This window comes from Cetorhinus maximus, chromosome 7 (assembly GCF_964194155.1).
Source record: "Cetorhinus maximus chromosome 7, sCetMax3.hap1.1, whole genome shotgun sequence".
NCBI lineage: Eukaryota > Metazoa > Chordata > Chondrichthyes > Lamniformes > Cetorhinidae > Cetorhinus > Cetorhinus maximus.
In genome coordinates this window covers 58,978,162-59,002,280 of record NC_135885.1, presented here as the reverse complement: position 1 = coordinate 59,002,280, position 24,119 = coordinate 58,978,162, and the positions used below count along the sequence as shown (strand labels likewise).

General features: G+C 43.9%; 1 protein-coding gene across 7 annotated transcripts in view; it reads left to right on the top strand.

Annotated features, from left to right (window-relative positions):
* lims1 (LIM and senescent cell antigen-like domains 1) overlaps positions 1–24,119 on the top strand; it is a 176,742-nt gene that overhangs the window by 45,575 nt on the left and 107,048 nt on the right. Inside the window, exon 1 of one of the 7 annotated variants that reach the window (XM_078545572.1) lies at positions 3,598–3,670. The exons of the other annotated variants lie outside the window; for them this stretch is intronic. The gene's annotated coding sequence lies outside the window, so the exon portion shown is untranslated. Of the gene's footprint in view, positions 1–3,597; positions 3,671–24,119 lie in introns of those variants that run through there. 7 annotated transcript variants of the gene reach the window in all.

The window sequence follows — 24,119 nt, the reverse complement described above, 5'->3', positions numbered from 1 at the left end:
CCCACCCAGGGTGGTTCAATTAGGAATTTTCCAGAAGATTGAAGTAGTCTGCGTTGAATTTGCAAAAGTCACCTAGCCCTTGGCAGCTATCTTAAGCCACCTTGTTAGTGTCCATTTTCAAAACTAAAAGACAGCTCTGGAAGCTTGCATACGAACATAGTCCTTGTCTGAAGTTATGAATGGAATATGCCTTCACTGGGCATAACACACTTATCTGCCCAAGCCTGAATGTTGTCCAGGTTGCTGCATGTGAATATGGAGTGCATCAGTATCTGAGGATCAGTGGACAGTACCTGACACTGTGCAATCATCAGCAAACATCACCACTTCTGGCCTTATGATGGAGGAAAGACCCATTGAAACAGCTGAAGTTGGTTGGGCCTGTAGCGATTTCCTCGTGCTAAGAAGATTGGCTGCCAATAGCCACAACCTACAACACAATACAAAAAAACACAATTTTGTGCTAGGTATGACTCCAACCAATGGAGAGTTTTCCCTCTTGATTCAGTTTTGCTAAGGCTCCTTGATGCCACACTTGGTTAAATGCTGCCTTCATGTCAAGGACAGTCACACTGTCACCTCACGTCTGGAGTCCATCTCTTTTGTCCATGTTTAGACCAATGCAGTTATGAGTACAGGAGAAGAGTGGCCTTGACGAAATCCAAACTGAACATTGATGAACAGGTCATTGCTGTGTAAGCGGCGCTCTGTAGCACTGTCAGTGACACCTTCCATCACTTTGCTGATGATTGAGAGTATACTGGGGCCGTAATTGGCTGGATTGGATTTGTGCTGTTTGTGGACAGGACATACCTGGGAAATTTTCCACGTTATCAGCTACATGCCAGTGTTGTAGCTGTATTGGAACAGCTTTGCTAGAGTCATGGCTAGTTCTGGAGCACAGGTCTTCAGTCGTACTGTTGGGATGTTGTCAGGTTCCATAGCCTTTGCAGTATCCAGTGCCTTCAGCTGTTCCTTGACGTCATGTGGAGTGAATCAAATTGGCTGTATTCTAGCATCTGTGATGCCGTGGGTCTCAGGAGGAGGCTGATGTGGATCATCCACTCAGCACTTCTGGCTGAAGATGGTTGCAAATGCTTCAGCCTTGTCTTTTGCACTGATATACTGGGCTTCCCTACCATTGAGGATGAAAATATTTGTGGAGTCTGCTCCTCTAGTTAGTTCTTTAATTGTCCACTCCATACATGACTGGATGTCGCAGGACTGCAGAGTTTCGAATCTGATTCATGGTTGTAGGATCGCATAGCTCTGCCTATTGCACGCTGCTTCCACTGTTTGGCATGCAAGTAGTCCTGCGTTGTAGCTTCAGCAGGTGGATACCTCATTTTTAGTTACTCCTGGTGCTGCTCCTGCCATGTTCCCCTGCCCTCCTCTTTGATTTAGGTTTGATCTCTTGGCTTGATGCGAATGGTAGAGTGAGGGATTTGCCAGACCATGAGGTTACATATTATCGTTGAATATAATTGTGCTGCTGATGTGTCTCTGTGCCTCATGAATGGCCAGTTGCTCTGAATGTATCCCATTTAGCATGGTAGTAGTACCACTTAAAACGATGGACGGTATCCCAGGTGTGAATATGGGTCTTTGTCTTCACAAGAACTGTCTGATGGTCACTCCTGCCAACATTGTCATGGAAGGATGCATCTATGACAGGTAAATTGGGTAAGAATAAGGCCTAGTAGGTTTCTCCCTCTTGTTACCTCGCAACCTGCTGCAGGCCCAGTCTGAGAGATACGTCCTTCAGGGCTTGGTCAGCTCAATCAGTAGTGGTGCTACTGTGTCCTTGTTACCCTCAGTGCTTCATCGAAGTGGTGCTCAACATGGAGGAGTACTGATTCATCAGCAGAGGGAGGCTGGTAGGTGGTAATCGGTCGGAGGTTTCCTTGCCCATATTTGACCTGATGCCATGAGACTTCATGGAGTCTGGAGTCAATGTTAAGGATTTCCAGAGCGGCTCCTTCACAACTGCATGCCACTGTGCCGGCACTCTGGTGGATCAGTCCTGCCACTGGGACAGGACATACCAGGGCTGGTAATGGTGGTGGTATCTGGGAGTAGTCTGTAAGGAATGGTTCAGTTATTATGACTTTGTCAGGCGGTTGCTTGACTAGCCTTTGGGAAAGCTGTCCCAATTTTGGCACAAGCCTCCAAATGCTAGTAAGGAGGACTTTGGAGGGTCAACAAGATTGGGTGTGCCATTGTCATTGCTGGTGCCTAGTTTGATGCCGGGTGGTCTGTCTGACTTTTCTGTAGTGGCTTGGTACAATTGAGTAGATTGCTAGATCATTTCAGAGGACAGTTAAGAGTCAACCACATTGCTGTGGGTTTGGAGTCAAATGTAGGCCAGAACAAGTAAGGACAGCTGTTTCCTTCCTTAAAGGACATTAGTAATCCAAGGTTGCGAACAGCCTAGTTTAGTCTCGGATAGTTGTCAGGGAGAAAAAAGAAGTTTGGACTGGGGACTGAAAACAATGGCTTCGGTCTTCACAATGTTTAATTGGAGGAAATTTCTGCTCATTGTTATAAAACCATGTTTTATATCAAAAATGACTTTATTTATTGAGAGGGCTGAAACCACAGGATAAGTTTTAAGAAGACTGTCCACAATATTTTTAAGTGACCTAAAAAGCAGTTCCTGAATATTGCCGAACATTTACATCACTTCACCTTGCAAATTGCAAAGCTATTCGAAATGAGATGTTCTGTTCGGAAGTAACCCACCAGGACAATTAGCTTAAACAAGTATGAATGGACCATCCACTGGAACTATTCACAGACATCCAGACAAAATTTGTCGATTCAGATGAGTGTGGACCATGCCATTAAACTCAAGTCACTTTGCACAATGGAGCCCAGCTGAGGAGAGGGCTCCACTGACCATTTAATCTAACTACTGTAAACCATGCACATGGAATGAATGTTCTGCAACTTTCTTTGACCACTCTTAGCAACTGGCTAGTTTCATGAATGGAGAACGTGATACCCAAGCTAACCATTTGAATTAAAAACAATACTACTTTCGCAGAACTAGTGACCATGAGTGGGGTCGACCCACCACCCCCCCCTCCCCTCTGTCTCCCTCCACCGTCTCTTTTCTCCCTGTCTCCCTCTCTCCCTCTCCCCCTCTCTCCCTCTCCCTCTCTGTCTCACTCCTCCCCCCTCTCACCGCCCCCTCTCTCTCACCCCTTCGCCCCCACCCCCCCCCCCACCCTCTCTCTGTCTCCCCTCCATCAAGACTCTGAACAGAATCTGAAAAGTCTTCGAGCATGGTCTGACACTATCCAACGCATCAACCTGCAGGATCCCGATATGATTGGTTTTCTTTTGGGAACTCATAAACAATTTAACCTATTCTCCCTCCCTGTAACTTACTTCTGTGATAGTCTGGGTAACTTGAATGAATGTGAAGTGAGAGTTGGGAGCTTTTTAAAATTTTATCAATCGGATGTTAAGGATGAAAACCTGTCTGTGAGTGTTTTTTACAATTACAGCACTTAAGTACTCTCCAGATTGACGGACACCTTTGTTTAAAAACACATGTTGCAGCCACTGAGAGGGGGAAAGAGTGGGGAGCCATTCTACCACTTCTCACCTGGCTGTAACACAGGCTGATAATTTTACAACAGTGGAGGAGTTGAGAGAAATGGTGGTGAACTAGAGATGGTTAACCTTAATTTACATGTGAAAACTAACACTGTGCTTTTGGATGATGCGGCAAGGGACATAATGTAGATGAGAAATAGAGGGTGACCTAGGATAGATCCTTGGGGGACACTGAAGGTAACGATGCAGGAGGAGGAAGAAAAGCCAATACAGGTGATTCTCTGGTTATGACTGGATAGATAATGGAACCAATCTTATTTAACTGGATGACAGTGGAGAAGGATGACATGGTCAACTGTGTCAAGAGCTGCAGACGTGTCAAGAAAGACAAGGAGAGATAGTCTATCTTTGCCATAGTCATGTAGGATACCATTTATGACTTTAATAGGGACATTCTAGTGCTGTAGCAGTGGTGGAAACCTGATTGGAGAGATTCAAACATGGAATTCTTGGGATGAGTATGGATTTGGTAGAAGCAACATGTTCAAGGTCTTTGGAGAGGAAAGGGAGGTTGGAGATGGGGCATCGATGGCAAGGATGGTTGGTCAAGGGTTGCTTTGAGAAGAAGGCTGATGGTTGCAGATTTAAAGGAGAGGGGGACAACTCCTGAAGAGAGAGAACTGTTAACAAGATTAACTAACACTGTGGGCCAGGAGGGGAAGTTGGGTGGTCAGCAGTTTGGTGGGAGTAGGATAGAGGGAACAGGGGGTGGATCTCAAGGACAAGATGAACTTGGAGAGGGCATGAGGGGAAATAGGAGAAAAACTAGAGAAAGATGCGAGTTTAGGGCTAGGGTCGGGGTAGCTTTAGAGGATGTTTTGCCAGATGAACCAGTAGAAGGGAGGGGTTTCAGCACAAGCAGCTGATTGTTGCTAAGGTCAAGAATATCCAAAGTCCGTGAGTTCCTCATACTTGTTGTTGGTATACACATTATTGTTGTACTACCGCGTGCTTTCACAATTTTTACTGTGTCAAATTTAGAGAAAATTAAGTGTGGGAAGAGATAAAACCAGTAAAACAAAATAATCATTGAAATTGTGTTGTGTGCACTTCCTGACAGATCACTGGTATTTATATATAAGAAGTTTCTCTATTTATGTGCGTTTTTCAATTAAAGCCTTTTAAAAACCCAAGACATAAGATAAGCACGTTCCACGCTCCCAAGTCCGAAAGGACATACCAGAGCAATATGGTTTCACCTAGTCTTTCACCGTGAGAATCGCCCTCTTCATTATGACCAGGGGCGGGAAAGGGAAACCGTGGCACAGTCTATTCGTATTCCAACTTATTGGACCTTCTTGGTCCCTGTATATTCCAAATTTCCCTTTTTAAACTTCCACTATGGTTTCTCATCTGGCCAATAGGTGGTAATCCGTCTCTATTATCCATCAAATAAGGAATCATATTCACAGTTGTTTTGCAAACTGTCTTTGTTTTCAATTGCAGAATGCAATGATGCAAATATTTGTTTTTATTTTTTGCCTTGTTTGAAATAAAAACACATTTCTTTGCCTTATTGCATCCTCCGTCCATCCCAAAATAGTAACTTTTTGAAGTGCAGTCACTGTTGCTTCATTAGCTGTGATCCATAGTAAGTTTTTGACCTGTATTCATATTGGGCTGGATCTTGTTAAAGTGAAGCATGTCACAATGTGTGTCATTCGACTTTTTCTGCACCTTTCAGTGCAAATTCTTTGCAGTATGGCTTGCTGGAAGTGCATACTGATAATGTGATGAAGGCAACAGAGCATCTGGGACCTCTGTGAATGGTGGGACCAATAATGTACCTCCTTAGCCAATGAGATTTAAGGAGACTACGTGAAATGCATGAGATTGAACACTTTAAATTGTTCCCATCTGGGCTAGAGGGGTTGATGTTTTTAAGATTGCTTTTTCACGGGACGTGGCAGTCTCTGGCTTGGCTAGGCTAGCATTTATTCACCATCCCTAGTTGCCCATGAGAAGATGGTCATGAGCCACCTTCTTGAACCGTTGCAGTCCATGCGGTATAGGTACACGCACATAGAGCTGTTAGGAAGGGAATCCCAGAATTTTGATCCAGCGACAGTGAAGGAACGGTGATTAGTTTCAAGTCCAGATGGTACTTAGCTTGGAGAGGAATTTGCAGTGGTGGTTGGTATGTATTGAATGTCTTGTCTAGCTTGCCGTACTTTGCAAGCCAGTGCATTATGGGATTGCGGAATCTGTGTTTTATTAGTTCTGTTACTGCAGTAGAATAAACGAGAGCTGCATTGTTCAGTCACCTCCATGTCTCTGTGAACATTGATTAGTCTTTAAAAAGTCATCAGCTTTACCAATATTAAAACATCATAAATTGGCGTTGAGGACGACGGACCTTTGCGGTAAGGCCACTTGAAAAGTGAAACAGCTAGTAAAGGTATATTACTAGTTTTAAAAAAAGAGCACGCCTACTTTCCCGGAACGCTCCCGAAGTTTAGACAAAAGGGATCTGCAAGGCAAAGATAAAAAGACAAATAGGGAAGAAATCACTGCTGTGCTTTTCTGAACAGGAAAGAAGTTTATTAAAAAAACGTGCAGAAATAAACAAAGCAGCCATGTTTGCAGAAAAAAAAGAAGAGACCCATGATCGCTACAGGGCCGCCAGCTGCAGATAGCCTGCAAAGTTCCAAATATACCGGACATGCAGGGTTCAAAAAGAAGGTGCAGAGAGAAGGATATGCTGCAGTTTTAAAAAGTTTAGAAACTTACAGAAAGGGAAGGTCCATGATTGCTACAGAGCTTGCCAAAACCTGAAAAGCATAAGATAAACCACAGAGATGTAACTGGCAGCTGCTGATAGCCTGAGTTTAAAAAAAATGGCTACTGTCTTAAAGCAGTAACAACATTTAAAGTGGTAACTACAAAAAGGAAGGAAATAACAGTAAACAAAAGTAACTGACGAAAAGAGAAAATAAAAAGGTGGAAACTGACTACACTTACCGGACCTATAGGACATTTCAATGAGACTGTGGAACAGTGGAGCTTCTACACTGAATGCTTTGTGTTTTTTGTCCTTGCAAATGGAATTGAAAATGATAGAAAGGTGGCAACTTTCTTAAGTGTGATGGGAGCTAAAACCTTTGGCTTATTAAGAAGCTTGGTGCAGCCTGACAAATCTGGCACAAAATCGTATGAGGACATTGTGTAAGTCCTGGAGATGCATTTTTCCCCTAAACCACTTGTCATAGCAGAAAGATGTAGGTTTCACATAAGAAACCAACAATTGCACGATTTGTTGCAGCACTTAAAAAGCTCACTGAACATTGTGAATTCAAGGAAGTACTGAATGATACCCTCTGTGGCAGGTTGGTCTGTGGCCTTCATGCAGAAGCAATCCAGAAACAAAACCTGAGAAAGGCTAACCTCACTTTGCAGAAAGCCATAGAGATTGCAGTCTCCATGGACCTGGCTGCAAAAGAAGCACAGGAGGTGAGTGCATCAACTCGAGTACATAATGTGACAGCTGAGTGTGCACATCAGATAGCAAGCAGCCAAAGATGTTACTATTATGGAAAGCCTGGTCACCATCCATCTGAATGTTGATGCACGTTGATGAGAAGCCATAAGAATATCTTACTATCACAACACAAAAGAGACTGTACTGATATTGCCGCTTGCCTTTTGGAATAACATCAGCTTCAGCCTGTTTCAGAGGGCCATGGACAGACCCTGAGTGGCTTGCCTGGAGTTCAGTGCTACCTCGACGACGTCTTGGTAACGGGCAGGACTGATGAGAAGCATCTCAAGAACTTGGACGCCACCCTACAAAGGCTGGAGCAGCATGGCCTATGGATTTGCAAAGACAAATGTGAGTTTTTCAGCCCTCTGTGGAAGGTGAGGTGAGAGCGACTGCCCTTGACATCAAGGTGCATTTGACCGAGTGTGGCATCAAGGAGCCCTAGCAAAATTGGAGTCAATGGAAATCAGGGAGAAAGCTCTCCATTGGTTGGAGGCATACTTAGCACAAAGGAAGATGGTGTGGTTGTTGGAGGTCAGTCATCTCAGCTCCAGGACATCACTGCAGGAGTTCCTCAGGGTAGTGTCCTCAACCCAACCATCTTCAGCTGCTTCATCAATGACCTTCCTTCCATCATAAGGTCAGAAGTGCAGATGTTCGCTGATTGCACAATGTTCAGCACCCTTCGTGACTCAGATACTGATGCAGTCCATGTCCAAATGGAACAAGACCTGGAAAATATCAAGGCTTGGTCTGACAAGTGGCAAGTAACATTCGCGCCACACAAGTGTCAGGCAATGACCACCTCCAACAAAAGAGAATCTTAACCATTGCCCCTTGACATTCAATGGCATAACCATCACTGAATCCCCAACTATCAACACCCTGGGGGTTACTATTGACCAGAAACTGAAATGGGCTAACCATATAAATACTGTGGCTACAAGAGCAGGTCAGAGGCTAGGAGTCCTGTGATGAGTAACTTGCCTCCTGACTCCCCAAAGCCTGCCCACCATCTACAAGGCAAAGGTCAGGAGTGTGATGGAATGCTCCCCACTTGCCTGGATGAGTGCAGCTCTCACAACACTTTAGAAGCTTGACACCATCCAGGACAAAATAGCCTGCTTGGTTGGCACCACATCTACAAACATTCACTCCCTCCACCACTGACGCACAGCAGCAGCAGTGTGTACCATCTACAAGTTGCACTGCAGGAATTCACCAAGGCTTCTTAGACAGCACCTTCCAAACCCATGATCACAATCATCTAGAAGGATGAGGGCAGCAGATAGATGGGAACACCTGGAAGTTCCCCTCCAAGTCACTTACCATCCTGACTTGGAAATATATCACTGTTCCTTCACCGTCACTGGGTTCAAATCCTGGAAGTCTCTTCCTAACAGCACTGTGGGCGTACCTACACCACATGGACTGCAGTGGTTCAAGAAAGCACCTCACCACCACCTTCTCAAGGGCAATTAGGGATGGGCAATAAACGCTGGCCCAGCCTGCGAAGCCCACATCCCATGAATAAATAAAATTAAATAAATAAAGTATTTGGGGCGCGTCATTGATGCTGCTGGGTTTCACAAAGCACCCTCCAAGGTCAAGGCTATTGTGGATGCTCCAACTCCTGAGGATACCAGCTAGCTCTGCTTGTTCCTAGGCTGAACTAATACGGGAGATTTATTCCACAGCTGGCAACCCTGCTGAAACACCTGCATGAGCTTCTGTGTCAGAACAAAGCCTGGAAATGGACAGAAGCCTGTGATGCTGTGTTCATGAAGGCTAAAGCAGCGTTGACAGATTCTGAGGTACTGATGCACTTTGATCCCTTCTTTCATCTACAACTCGCGTGTGATACATCACTTTATGGAGTTGGGGCCTTTGTTTTACACATGCTTTCAGGTGTGGAGATGCCCAAAGCGTTCACTCCATGGACTTTAAGCAAAGCAGAGAGCCAATAGGCTCAAATTGAATGCAAAGCACTGGGAATCATTTTTGGAATCCAGAAATTTCACTAGCACCTGTTTGGACGGAAATTCACGCTGCTGACTGATCATCTGACCACTCGCCTCAACATTCGGTCCACACAAAGGAAGCAGAATGCAGTGTTGGGCATTGATGTTGAGCGCTCACACATATGACATCAAATATGGAAAATCCACCTTGCATGGCAATGCGGATGGTTTTTCAAGGCTGTCCCTACCAGTCAGCTATGTGGACACTACTCAAAAAGACATCTTCTACTTTGCACACGTGGAGAACACATCCATCACTTCAGTCCAAATCAAGAAGGCCGCTCGAGAGGACCCAACATTGCCCAAAGTCATGGACCTTGTGATGCATGGCAACTCTTCCCTGAACTTCCAAGTCTCACCTGATCTTCATCCTTACGTTTCCAGGAGGATGAAGTTATCAGTCACTTCAGGATGTTTGCTTTGGGGCATGTGAGTTATTATTCCACCAACATTGAGGAAACCAGTGTTGGACCAATTGCATCCTGGACACTGTGGAATAGTTTGCATGAAAAAGATTGCAAGAAGTTACTTTCGGTGGCCCGGCTTGGACCAAGGCATTGATGCCAAGGCAAGACCTTGTCCTTCCTGTCAGAGTGTCAGAAACATGGCTCAATTGGTACCGCTGCATCCATGGGATTGGCTGGAAAACCCTTGGCAGCACATCCACTTCAATTTTGCTGGCCCATTTGAAAGAACAATGTTCAAGGTGGTTGTGGATGCTCATTCCAAAAGGCCGGAAGTTTCAGTGATGTCCTCGACTACAGCTGAAAGTACAATTCAAAGGCTGAGAAATGTTCAGTCGTTATGGGTTCCCAGAACAACTTGTGACCGATAAACGGACGTCAGTTTGTCTCGCAGGAGTTTGAGAATTGTTTTTTTGAGAAGTAACAGAATTCATCACTTCACCTTTAACACCATACCACCCATCCACCAATGGATTAGCAGAAAGATTTATTCAAACCATGAAACACACTTTAAGTTCGGCACAAGGACATTCATCCATTCAAAAGTGTCTGGACACATTTCTGCTAACATACCAAAACATGCCACATGCCATGACTAAAGCATTTCCAGTATTCCTATTAATGGGACGGCAACTGCGCACTTGCTTTGATCTGCTGAGACCAACAAAAACACGCAAGTTGTGCAAGATCAACAGCACAACCAAGTGGAGAGTAGAGCAGAAAGGTCAAAACCAAGAATTTTCTGTTCTGGACAAGAAGTTCTGGATCATAGTTATGCTACCAGACCTAAATGGGTTTGTGCTACTGTGATTGCTTAGACAGGAACTGTTTTGTACACAGTCCAAACTGTGTATGATCTCTCCTGGCGGAGACATGTTGACCAACTGTTGCCAAGTCAAGCACCATCAAAGGATACACCTCTTATGGAAGAGCCATCTCCAAATCAAGGAATGCTGACTCCAGTCTCACATCCTTAGTCTAGCTCAACTGAAGTTAAAGTCGTCTCACCTTCACCTGCATTAGACACAACTTCAGATTCCACTACAAGTCCTAAATTGCCATCAGTCTCTGATGAATATTACTCTGTAAAAGCACCAGAAGTCAGCCATTACCCACACCAGGAGAGAAAAGACTTCCTGAGTCTCTGAATTTATGAAGCCAGAGATGTGAGATGGGTTGAGCGGAAATGGAGACAGTCTACCCTCTTACCTTGGTCAGAAAATGTTTTGTTAAACTGAAACTCCCAAGAAGGGGTGAGGAATATGTTATATATTGAAAGTCTTGTTTAGCCTAAAAGCAAAAAACTGCGGATGCTGGAAATCCAAAACAAAAACAAAAATACCTGGAAAAACTCAGCAGGTCTGGCAGCATCTGCGGAGAGGAACACAGTTAACGTTTCAAGTCTGAATGACCCTTCAACAGAACTAAGTAAAAATAGAAGAGAGGTGAAATATAAGCTGGTTTAAGGGGGGGTGGGACAAGTAGAGCTGGATAGAGGGCCGGTGATAGGTGGAGATAACCAAAAGGTGTCACAGACAAAAGGACAAAGAGGTGTTGAAGGTGGTGATATTATCTAAGGAATGTGCTAATTAAGGGTAGAAAGCAGGACAAGCAAGGTACAGATAGCCCTAGTGGGGGTGGGGTGGGGTGAAGGAATCAAAAAAGGCTAAAAGGTAGAGAAAAAACAATGGATGGAAATACATTTAAAAATAATGGAAATAGGTGGGAAAAGAAAAATCTATATAAATTATTGGAAAAAAATGGGGGGATCGGAAAGGGGGTGGGGATGGAGGAGAGAATTCATGATCTAAAATTGTTGAACTCAATATTCAGTCCGGAAGGCTGTAAAGTGCCTAGTCGGAAGATGAAGTGCTGTTCCTCCAGTTTGCGTTGAGCTTCACTGGAACAATGCAGCAGGCCAAGGACGGACATGTGGGCATGAGAGCAGGGTGGAGTGTTGAAATGGCAAGCGACAGGGAGGTCTGGGTAATGCTTGCGGACAGACCGAAGGTGTTCCACAAAGCGGTCACCCAGTCTGCGTTTGGTCTCTAAAGCCAGTCGTACTCTCCAAGCCAACACATTATGGGATCACAGAATCCATGTTGTTTTGTTAGTTCTGTTACTGCAGTAGAATAAAAGAGTGCTGCACTGTTCAATCACCTCTACGCCTCTGTGAACATTGATTATTCTTTAAAAAAGTTATTGGACGTACCACTATTAAAACATAATAGTGGTGTTCCCATATATTTGCTGCCCTCCTCTTTCTAGGTGGTAGAGGTTGCATGTTTGGCATTGTGTTGACAATTGTCATGCTGTTAAAAGGGTATTTGCATTCTTAGTTACAGGACTTGACTTTAATGGGAGACTCATGCGCAAATCCACCAAGCTCTTAAAAATAAGTGGAAGGCCAAGGACAAAATGTTATGCGAGGCAAATGGTGGAGTGGCATAAATCAACCAGCATTTCTGGAGATTTACTACCTGCACGGTATCCGTTTAACGCCCTGAACTTGTTGGCTGGTTTGCACATTACTAACAGGGTGCATCGTTAAGATGGTGTTATTTTTTTTAAAAAGCCTGGCCCATTGAAGTTAAACACGGTGCACATTTACTAATTGTAATACTCTTGGGTAGAGAAATACTGTGCAATATACAGCAGAGGGCACTATGTCACACTAAGATAAAAGCAAAAAACTGCGGATGCTGGAAATCCAAAACAGACTATTATACAATGGCTTTCTAAAAAGTTTCCTATTGATCAGGCCGAGTTTAAATAATGACAGCTGCTGTTGTACACAGTCAAGTTATCTCTTCCCATAAATTGGTGGCTTCTACCTTAAGGATTATCAGGGGGGAATTAAATTTGTGAGATGGTTGAAGGTCAAAATAGAGCTGAAGCCAAAGCAAAATGAGGATTGAGCTGCAGGAACTCCCAGTAACGTGAGCAGGAAAATAGATTCTGTAGACAATTGTTCAGTTGTTAAGCTGTGAGGTCAGCCGTGGCTCAGGGGTGGCACCCTTGTTTCTGAGCTAGAAGATTGTGGGTTCAAACCCCTCTTCAGATACTTGAGTATATAATACTTGGCTGATACTTGGCTGATTGAGTACAAAAACAAGTATTATAAGTTGTATTATACCTTTAATAGATCACTAGTTGGGTCTGAACTGCAAGGAGAATTTACAGGTCTATGGGAAAAGTCAGCAGGGCTAATTGCGTACCTCTTTCAAAGAACTGATGCAGGCACAATGGGCTGAATGGGCTACTTCTGTTCTGTTAGTGCTGTTGAAGAGTCGTGAGGACTCGAAACGTCAACTCTTTTCTTCTCCGCCGATGCTGCCAGACCTGCTGAGTTTTTCCAGGTAATTCTGTTTTTGTTTTGGATTTCCAGCATCCGCAGTAGTTTTTTGTTTTTACTTCTGTGCTGTTTGATTCTAGTCCAACACATCCAGTGCATGACTGAAGGTATCCTGCACTGTGGGAGGTGTGGTCTTTTGAATGAAACATTATATGAGGGCCCCGTTTACCTCTCGGGTGGATGTTAACGATCTCCGCACTACCTTAAAGAAAAGCAGGTGAGTTCACCCCAGTGTCCTGGGAAATATTTCTCCCTCAACAAACATTCACAAAAGAAACAGATTGTCTGGCTTTATCTCATTGTTGTTTTTGGGGTCTTGCTGTGCACAAGTTGGCTGCCGTGTTTTCTACATTACAATGATTGGCTGCCGTTTCTACATTATAACAGTGATTATGTTTCAAAAATCCTTAATTGGTCAGGAAAGGTGCTATATGAATGCAAATTCTTTATTTCCATAAGATATGAAGCAGTCATTATTTCTAAATCATTTTTGAAGCTTTTTGGTTTTTAGGTTGCAAGAATCTAAAGTAATTCAGTTGTCCAGGGGTGGAGTAAAATGAGTTGAGATGGCTCTATGAATATGAATGCCCTGCTAAAGAGATTTTAAAATGAAGGGTGAAGGGGTGTGGAGGAAAGATAGCCTCATCATATAAATATACTTAATGTTCTTTTTCATGACCTAACAGTATGTGAATTGTATTAATGCTTCTTTGACATTTTCTCATCCTAACAGTACTAAAATATTTTGTAACACAAAAATAAAAATACCTGGAAAAACTCAGCAGGTCTGGCAGTATCTGCGGAGAGGAACACAGTTAACGTTTCGAGTCCGTATGACTCTTCAGCAGAACTAAGTAAAAATAGTAAAGAGGTGAAATATAAGCTGGTTTAAGGGGGTGTGGGGTGGGGGTGGGGGTAGAGCTGGATAGAGGGCCAGTGATAGGTGGAGATAACCAAAAGATGTCATAGATAAAAGGACAAAGAGGTGTTGAAGGTGGTGATATTATCTAAGGAATGTCCTATTTAAGGGTAGAAAGCAGGACAAGCAAGGTACAGATAGCCCTAGTGGGGGTGGGGTGAAGGGAAGGGATCGAAATAGGCTAAAAGGTAGAGATAAAACAATGGATGGAAATACATTTAAAAATAATGGAAATAGGTGGGAAAAGAAAAATCTATATAAATTATTGGAAAAAAATGGGGGGGATTGGAAAGGGGGTGGGGATGGAGGAGAGAGTTCATGATCTAAAATTGTTGAACTCAATATTCAGTCCGGAAGGCTGTAAAGTGCCTAGTTGGAAGATGAAGTGCTGTTCCTCCAGTTTGCGTTGAGCTTCACTGGAACAATGCAGCAATTTTTCCAGATCTAGGTTCTCTTCTGGACCTGGAAAAATTTATTAATTTTGCTTCCAATTTCCACCCCTCCATCATTTTCACATGGTCCATCTCTGACACTTCCCTTCCCTTCCTTGACCTCTCTGTCTCAATTTCTGGTGATGGACTGTCCACCAATATCCATTACAAACCTACCGACTCCCACAGCTACCTCGACTACAGCTCCTCACACCCCGCTTCCGGTAAGGACTCCATCCCATTCTCTCAGTTCCTTCGCCTCCGTCGCATCTGTTCTGATGATTCCACTTTCATAAACAGTTCCTCATGTCATGTCTTCCTTCTTCCTTAACCGAGGTTTTCCACCCATGGTGGTTGACAGGGCCCTCAACCGTGTCCGGCCCATCCCTTGTGCATCCGCCCTCACACCTTCCTCTCCCTCCCAAAACCATGATAGGGTTCCCCTTGTCCTCACTTATCACCCCACCAGCCTCCGCATTCGAAGGATCATCCTCCGCTATTTCCGCCAACTCCAGCATGATGCCACCACCAAACACATCTTCCCTTCAACCCCCCTGGCGGCATTCCGCAGGGATCGTTCTCTCCGGGACACCCTGGTTCACTCCTCCATCACCTCCTACACCTCAACCCCCTCCCACGGCACCTTCCCATGCAACCGCAGAAGGTGCAACACCTGCCCCTTTACTTCCCCTCTCCTCACCGTCCAAGAGCCCAAACACTCCTTTCAAGTGAAGCAGCATTTCACTTGCACTTCCCTCAATTTAGTCTACTGCATTCGTTGCTCCCAAAGCGGTTTCCTCTACATTGGAAAGACCAAATGCAGACTGGGTGACCGCTTTGCGGAACACCTTCGGTCTGTCCGCAAGCATGACCCAGATCTCCCTGTCATTTGCCATTTCAACACTCCACCCTGCTCTCATGCCCACGTGTCCGTCCTTGGCCTGCTACATTGTTCCAGTGAAGCTCAACGCAAACTGGAGGAACAGCACCTCGTCTTTCGACTAGGCACTTTACAGCCTTCCGGACTGAATATTGAGTTCAACAATTTTAGATCATGAATTCTCTCCTCCATCCCCACCCCCTTTCCGATCCCCCCATTTTTTTCCAATAATTTATATAGATTTTTCTTTTCCCACCTATTTCCATTATTTTAAAATGTATTTCAATCCATTGTTTTATCTCTACCTTTTAGCCTATTTCGATCCCTTCCCTTCACCCCACCCCCACTAGGGCTATCTGTACCTTGCTTGTCCTGCTTTCTACCCTTAAATAGGACATTCCTTAGATAATATCACCACCTTCAACACCTATTTGTCCTTTTGTCTGTGACATCTTTTGGTTATCTCCACCTATCACTGGCCCTCTATCTGGCTCTACCTGTCCCACCCTCCCCACTTAAACCAGCTTATATTTCACTTCTTTTCTATTTTTACTTAGTTCTGTAGAAGTGTCATTCGGACTCGAAACGTTAACTGTGTTCCTCTCCGCAGATGCTGCCAGACCTGCTGAGTTTTTCCAGGTATTTTTATTTATGTTTTGGATTTCCAGCATCCACAGTTTTTTGCTTCTAAAATATTTTGTGTTGTGTGCTGTGCTGCCTTAGCCATTGCTTCTTACCTGTTCCTACTCACTTGTCTGTCTTTCTTGCACAATCTCCACTCCCTCCTCCTTGTGCCAGAAGAGTCCTTACAGGACGTGGGATGCGAGGAAGTGTTGTCAAGATACCTGAGGGAGTCAGTGGACATGTGTTATAAAATGGCAGACAGCCTATCCCCAGAAATAGAGACAGAGATCGAAGAAAAGAACAGTCAAAAATGGATCTCTAGGTATATAGGTCACTGCACCTATAGCGTTTTTGATTATTTTCTATACCTGTTCAAGTTCTGTACCTGACATTTTAAGCCATGTACGTGGACCCCCAAAACTCTTAGAACCTCTGCTGTTTCTACCTTTTCACCAATTAGAAAGTGCCCTGCTTAGTTCCAAATTACCTCACGTTTCTCTACATTGAAATCAATTTGCCACAGTTTTGCTCATTCACTTAACCCATTAACATTTCTTTGTAATTTTATGCTTCCATCTATGCTGCTAAAATGCCACTTATCTTTTTGTCATTGGCAGATTTGGGTATGTGGCTTTCTATTTATTCCATTATCTGAGTTAATAAATATGGTGAATGGTTGAGGCCCTAACATAGATCTTTGTAGAACAAGACTATTAACATAAACAGAATTACCTGGAAAAACTCAGCAGGTCTGGCAGCATCGGTGGAGTAGAAATCTGTTAACGTTTCGAGTCTTCATGACCCTTCGGCAGAACTATTAACATTGCCGATGAGAGTAATCCATTACAATAGTGATTGCTTCAAAAATTTTAATTGGACATGAAAGGCACTGGAAATTGCTGGTTAATTGAAACTGTCCCGTTTAATGGATAATAGATGAGAGGCATGATTATATGATTTTTCATTGTTTTGTGAGATGAATGTAATGTTTGTTTATGACCTAAGGCGAGACTTGCTAGCTGTGCATCCTCCCTGCTCCTTTGGCATTTCATCTACTTTACTGAGAGTCTGAGGTCTTGAGTCAGGAAAGGAGAGCTAACAGTCCAGGTGTATGATATATGAGGAAAGATAAAATGGTACAGATATGAAGCGGGTTAGAATGGGATGTGTGAAGCTGGGGGTGCAACCTAGGAGCAGAGAGTTAGAAGAGTGGGGAATAATGGAACCAGTGAGAGGTGGAGGTGGAATTGGATCTGCGAAGGGAGGGAGAATGGTAACAGTGGAAGGAGAGCAGTGTTCCCTCTAAGGTGTGGGTGTGCATCTGGAATGTACCATGCATTGAAATAAAAAGGTCTCACACAAATTCTTCAAAAATGTAAACTGTCCATGGACAAAATAGTAATACTCAGAGGAATTTTTCCAATGCAATGAAAATATAGAAGGATCATTGTTCCTGGTTATACCTATTTTTTTCTGAGCTATGTGGAACATTTTGTTTAAGCCTGACTCCAGTGCCCTCCCTCACCTCTTTTTCCAGTACATTTATGACTGTATTGGTGCTGTTTCCTGAACTTGAAAAGTTAATCAACATCACTTCCACCCTTCCCTTGCCTTCATCTCTTCCCTTCCTTGGACCTCTCTTTTTCCATTTCTGGGGATTGGCTATCAACTGATACTAATCATAAGTCCACTGCCTCCACAGCTTCCTTGAGTACATTTCCTTCCACTGCTTCCTACAAGAATTTTATTCCATTCTTCATCTCCATGACATCTGTTCTAACGATGCCACCTTCCATACCACTGCTTCTGGTATGTTTTCCTTCTCTTCCCCCCCCCACCACCCCCAAACTGTGGTTGACAGGGCCCCTCAACTGAGTCCATTCCATTACCTGCAATTCTCTCACACTTCCCCCTCCCTCCCTCCCTCCCAGATCCATAAGGTTCCCCTTATCCTTCTACCCCACCAGCATCCACACTAAATGGATTATCCCCAGCCAACACATCTTCCCACCCTCCCTCCCACTGCTTCCAGTATTCCAAAGGGAGCAATTGGGTGGGACACCCTGATCCACTCTTCAAACACTCCATCACCCACTCCCCTTACTTCAGCACCTTCTTGTGCAAGCAGATAGGATGCAACACCTGCCCTTTTCATGTTCCTAGCCCTAACCTTTACTGGAAAGTGTGTCTGCATGGATGTCAGATACACCAAATCACCCTGTAACAGTCAATCCACCTGCAGTCCCAGAATAGGCACTTGACAAGGTACTCATCATTGTCACCACCTGGTTTCAGTCAGGTTTTATGAAGTGGAAGTTTAAGTTTGGTAAGATGTATTTGAGATGCCAAAGTCAATTTTTCTTTTTTAAGCAAGTAAATTTTCTACTTCTCTGTAATGATGTGACTGTATTTCTAACTGAGGAATCTTCATCAGCAAAGCAAATCTATTGTCCCTGAACATTTGCCACCCCAATCTGGCCAGATTTGCACTTGACAATGCCTAAATATACAGGAGAGTTCCTGGGACCTAAGTTACAGTCCTTCAAATTCAGTATTAGAGAGGAAGGACTAATTTGGAGCTAGGGTAGGGAATAAGGGACTTGACCTTCAATTTCTAAATGTTTGTAAAACCTGTAGTACAATGGTGGTTCCAAAGTGTATAATGATGGCTTCGAAGAGAATTGCAATAGTTTGGCCGTTATTGATCTTCAGTGTATGATGAAGGGGAACGCTTGTTCTCAGTGTCTCAAAATTGAATCTGGAGCAGAGGATCTCTGTGAGCAGGAATCAGTAAGGTAGTTTTCTACCTTGCTGCCATGCTAAAATACATCATGGAACAAGTGGGAAATGTCTTGAAAGGGAGGGAAATATGGATATGAATGATCAAAGTATTCAGAGCAGAACATAAGACTTAAAAACATCAATCATTATGGAGGAATAAAATATATTAGCTATAGATTTTTATAATACAAACATACAAAATAGGAGCAGAAGTAGACCATTCAGCCTCTCAAGCCTGCTCCGCCATTTGATAAGATCATGGCTGATCTGTTTGTGTTTTGAATTCCACATTTCCATCTACCCCCGATAACATTTGATTCCCTTGCCTAGCAAAAATCTATCTATAGATAAAAGCAAAAAACTGCGGATGCTGGAAATCCAAAACAAAAACAAAAATACCTGGAAAAACTCAGCAGGTCTGACAGCATCTGCGGAGAAGAACACAGTTAACGTTTCGAGTCCGTATGACTCTTCAACAGAACTAAGGAAAAATAGAAAAGAGGTGAAATATAAGCTGGTTTAAGGGAGGGTGGGACAGGTAGAGCTGGATAGAGGGCCAGTGATAGGTGGAGATAACCAAAAGATGTCATAGACAAAAGGACAAAGAGGTGTTGAAGGTGGTGATGTTATCTAAGGAATGTGATAATAAAAGTACAGATAGCCCTAGCTATCTACCTCTGCCTTAAAAATATTCAATGGCCCCGCCTCCATCGCCTACTGAGGCAGAGAGTTCCAAAGTCACAAAACCCTCAGAGAAAAAAATTCTCCTCATCTTTGTCCTAAAAGGGCAACCGCTAATTTTAAAACAGAATACATCCATGAGTGCTCCCTAAATCAGTACATTGCTGCTCTCAACACTAAAAGAAGCATTGCTTGATTTAGTCCTGGAAAATGAAGCAGAGCAAATAACATTTGTGAGATTAGGAGAAGAATTCAGAAATAGTGACAAAAACATAGGTTTAAAGTAAGAATAGAAAGGGATAATGAAGAGTTAAAATCTAAGCATGACGGAATGAATTAAGGTTACACTCAGTGTTAAATGGAATTATCTGGCTCAAATTAACTGGGCAGAAAAGTTGCCAAACAGGTTGACCAATCAGTATGAAATTTGCAAAGAGGAGATGCATTGTATACAGAGAACATATTACTGCCTCTTTTTTAACTACTTTGTCAGCATACTAACATTAATGAAGGCTGATGAGATGTGTTACTTTAGTACCTCAACCATACCTTTTGCCTCTTACAAGATCATTTCCTTTTGCATCCCTAATCGGCTCCACCCTTCCCTTGACCACCCTTTTATAATTTATATGTTTATAAAAGACTGTTCGGTTCCCTTTATCTTAGCCTCTGGTCTATTATCATGTTCTCTTTTTGCTCCTCTAATATTATCCTTTTTTCAGATCTTCTCTGTACTTATTCAGCTTGGGTTTCTATTGTTTTGTGAACCTTACATTATGTATTTTCCCCTTGTGGGAATGTGTTTATTCTATAAGACCATAAGACATAGGAGCAGAAATTAGGCCATTCGGCCCATCGAATCTGCTCCGCCATTCAATCATGGCTGATAAGTTTCTCAACCCCATTCTCCCACCTTCTCCCGTAATCTTTGATCCCCAGACCAATCAAGAACTTATCTATCTCGGTCTTAAATACACTCAATGACCTGGCCTCCATAGCCTTCTGTGTTAATGAATTCCATAGATTCACCACTCTCTGGCTAAAGAAGTTTCTCCTCGTCTCTGTTCTAAAAGGTCTTCCCTTTACTCTGAGGCTGTGCCCTCGGGTCCTAGTCTCTCCTACTAATGGAAATATCTTCCCCACGTCCACTCTATCCAGGCCTTTCAGTATTCTGTAAGTTTCAATCAGATCCCCCTTCATCCTTCTAAACTCCATTGAGTATAGACCCAGAGTCCTCAAACATTCCTCATATGTTAAGCCTTTCATTCCTGGGATCGTTCTCGTGAACCTCCTCTGGACCTTCTCCAGGGCCAGCACATCCTTCCTGAGATACGGAGCCCAAATTTGCTCACAATATTCTAAATGTGGTCTGACCAGAGCCTTATAAAGCATCAGCAGCACATCCCTGCTTTTATATTCTAGTCCTCTCGAAATAAATGCCAACATTGCATTTGCCTTCCAAACTACCGACTCAACCTGCAAGTTAACCTTAAGAGAATCCTGCACTAGGACTCCCAAGTCCCTTTGCACTCCAGATTTCTGAATTCTCTTCCCAATTAGAAAATAGTCTATGCCTCTATTCTTCCTACCAAAGTGCATAACTTCACACTTCCCCACGTTGTATTCCATCTGCCACTTCTTTGCCCATTCTCCTAACCTGTCCAAATCCTTCTGCAGCCTCCCCGACTCCTCAATACTACCTGTCCCTCCACCTATCTTTGTATCATCTGCAAACCTAGCCAGAATGCCCTCAGTTCCTTCATCTAGATCATTAATGTATAAAGTGAAAAGTTGTGGTCCCAACACTGACCCCTGCGGAACTCCATTAGTCGCCGGCTGCTATCCTGAGAAGGACCCCCTTATCCCCACTCTCTGCCTCCTGCCAGACAGCCAATCTTCTATCCATTTTCAAGAAATGCCTACCTGGAAGAAGTTTTTTGTTTTTAAATCTCCTATCCATGCTAGTACCTTGCCTCTAACACCATGGGCTCTTATCTTACTGAGCAGCCTCCTGCGCGGCACCTTGTCAAAGGCCTTCTGGAAGTCCAAGTAGATAACATCCATTGGCTCTCCTTTGTCTAACCTACTCGTTACCTCCTCAAAGAATTCTAACAGATTTGTCAGGCATGACCTCCCGTTGATGAAACCATGTTGACTTTGCCCTATTTTACCTTGCACTTCCAAGTATTCTGAAGTCTCATCCTTAATAATGGACTCTAAAATCTTACCAACGACCGAGGTCAGGCTAATCGGCCTGTAATTTCCCGTCTTTTGCCTCACTCCCTTAAACAGGGGGGGTTACATTAGCGATTTTCCAGTCCTCTGGGACCCTCCCTGACTCCAGTGATTCCTGAAATATCACCGCTAATGCCTCCACTATCTCTTCAGCTATCTCCTTCAGAACTCTGGGATGTAATCCATCTGGTCCAGGTGATTTATCCACCTTCGGACCTTTCACTTTTCACTTCCCCTTGGTAATGGCCACCATACTCACCTCTGCCCCCCGACTCTCTTGAACTTTGGGGATGTCACTTGTGTCTTCCACTGGGAAGACTGACGCAAATTACCTATTCAGTTCCTCTGCCATTTCTTTGTTCCCCACTACTACTTCACCAGCATCATTTTCCAGCGGCCCAATGTCCACTTTTGCCTCTCTCTTACCCTTTATATATCTAAAAAAACTCTTGCAATCTTCTTTTATATTACTGGCTAGTTTACCCTCATATTTAATCTTCTCCCTCCTTATTTCTTTTTTAGTTGTCCTCTGTTGGTCTTTGTAGGCTTCCCAATCCCCTGGTTTCCCACTGCTCTTCACCGCATTGTATGCTTTCTCTTTAGCTTTTATGCTGTCCCTGACTTCCCTTGTCAGCTATGGTTGCCTCGTCCTCTCTTTAGTATGCTGCTTTTTCCTAGGGATGAATTTCTGCTGTGTCTCCCAAATTACTCCCAGAAACTCCTGCCATTGCTGTTCCACTGTCTTTCCTGCTAGGCTCATCTCCCAGTCAATTCTGGCCAGCTCCTCCCTCATGCCTCTGTAGTTGCCCTTATTCAACTGTAATACCGTTACATCTGATTCCAGCTTTTTCCTCTCAAATTGCAGGGTAAATTCTATCATATTATGGTCACTTCCTCCTAAGGGTTTCTTCACCTTAAGCTCCCCTATCAAATCTGCCTCATTACACATCACTAAATCTAGAATTGCCTGTACCCTAGTGGGCTCCACCACAAGCTGCTCCAAAAAGCCATCTCGTAGACATTCCACAAATTCCTTTTCTTGGGATCCACTACCAACCTGATTTTCCCAGTCTACTTGCATATTGAAATCCCCCATGATCACTGTAACCTTGCTTTTCTTACACGCCTTTTCTATCTTCTGGTGTATCTTGTGCCCCACTTCCTGACTACTGTTCAGAGGCCTGTACATAACTCCCATTATGGTTTTTTTACCTTTGCGGTTCCTCAACTCTACCCACACAGATTCTACATCATCTGACCCTACGTCGTTTCTTGCTATCGATTTAATTTCATTTCTTACTAACAAAGCAACCCCACCCCCTCTGCCAACCTGCCTATCTTTTCGATAGGATGTATATCCTTGGATATTTAGCTCCCAGTCCTGATCCCCTTGCAGCCATGTCTCCGTGATGCCCACCACAACATACCTGCCAATTTCAATCTGCGCCACAAGCTCATATACCTTATTTCGTATAGTGCATGCATTCAGATATAACACCTTCAGTCCTGTATTTCCCGTCCCCCTTCTCATTGTCGTCCCTTTATCTGATGTGCTTGAAGTTAGATCCTAGCCCTTTCCAAACACTCTGTCCTATTTTGTGTTCTGAAGACTTTAATTGCCTCTCCTGGGCTCTCCTTTCCTTTCAGTTTTTTCATAATTTTCCATGAAGTTGAATCCACCCCCCACATGCTAACCTGCTACTTTGTTTCCCATTAGTCATACTTCTTGGAGTTTTACCCTTCCCTTCCCCCCCACTTTCTCGTTTAAAGTCCTGTTGACCACCCTATTTACCCTTTTCGCTAGAACATTGGTCCCAGATCGGTTCAGATGGAGACCGTCCCAATGGTACAGATCCCTCCTGTTCCAATACTGATGCCAGTGCCCCACGAAATGGAACTCCTCTTTCCTGCACCACTCCTTTAGCCACGTGTTTACTTCTCCTATTCTCGCGTCCCTATGCCAATTTGCATGTGGCTCGGGTAGTAATCCGGAGATTATAACCCTTGAGGACCTGTTCTTTAATTTAGTTCCTAGTTCCTGATAATCCCCAAACAGGTCCTCTTTCCTAGTCGTACCAATGTTATTTGTCCCGACATGGACCACAACAACTGGATCCTCCCCCTCCCTCTCCAATATCCTTTCAAGCCGCTCAGAGATGTCCCTCACCCTGGCACTGGGCAGGCAACATAACATGCGGGACTCTCGATCCTGCTTACAAAGGATGCTATCAATTTCCCTAATTATAGAATCCTCTAGGCTACCACTTGTCATTTTGCTGCCCCCTCTTGAATGGCCTCCTGTGCCACGGTGCTGTGGTCAGCTGGCTCATCCTCCCTACAGCCCTGTTCCTCGCCCACACGAAGCAAGTACCTCATACCTGTTGGACAAGGTCAAGAGCTGAGGCTCCTCTGTTCCTGAACACAGGATCCCTCTACCTGCCTCACTTGCAGTCACACCCTGCTGATCCTGACCACTGACCGAATTTGAGGTACCTAATCTACCGGGTGTGACCGCCTCCTGAAACAAAGCATCTAGGTAACTCTCCCCCTCCCAGATGTGCCGCAGCGTCCAGAGCTCAGACTCCAGCTCATCAATTCTGAGCCGGAGTTCCTCCAGCACCCAACC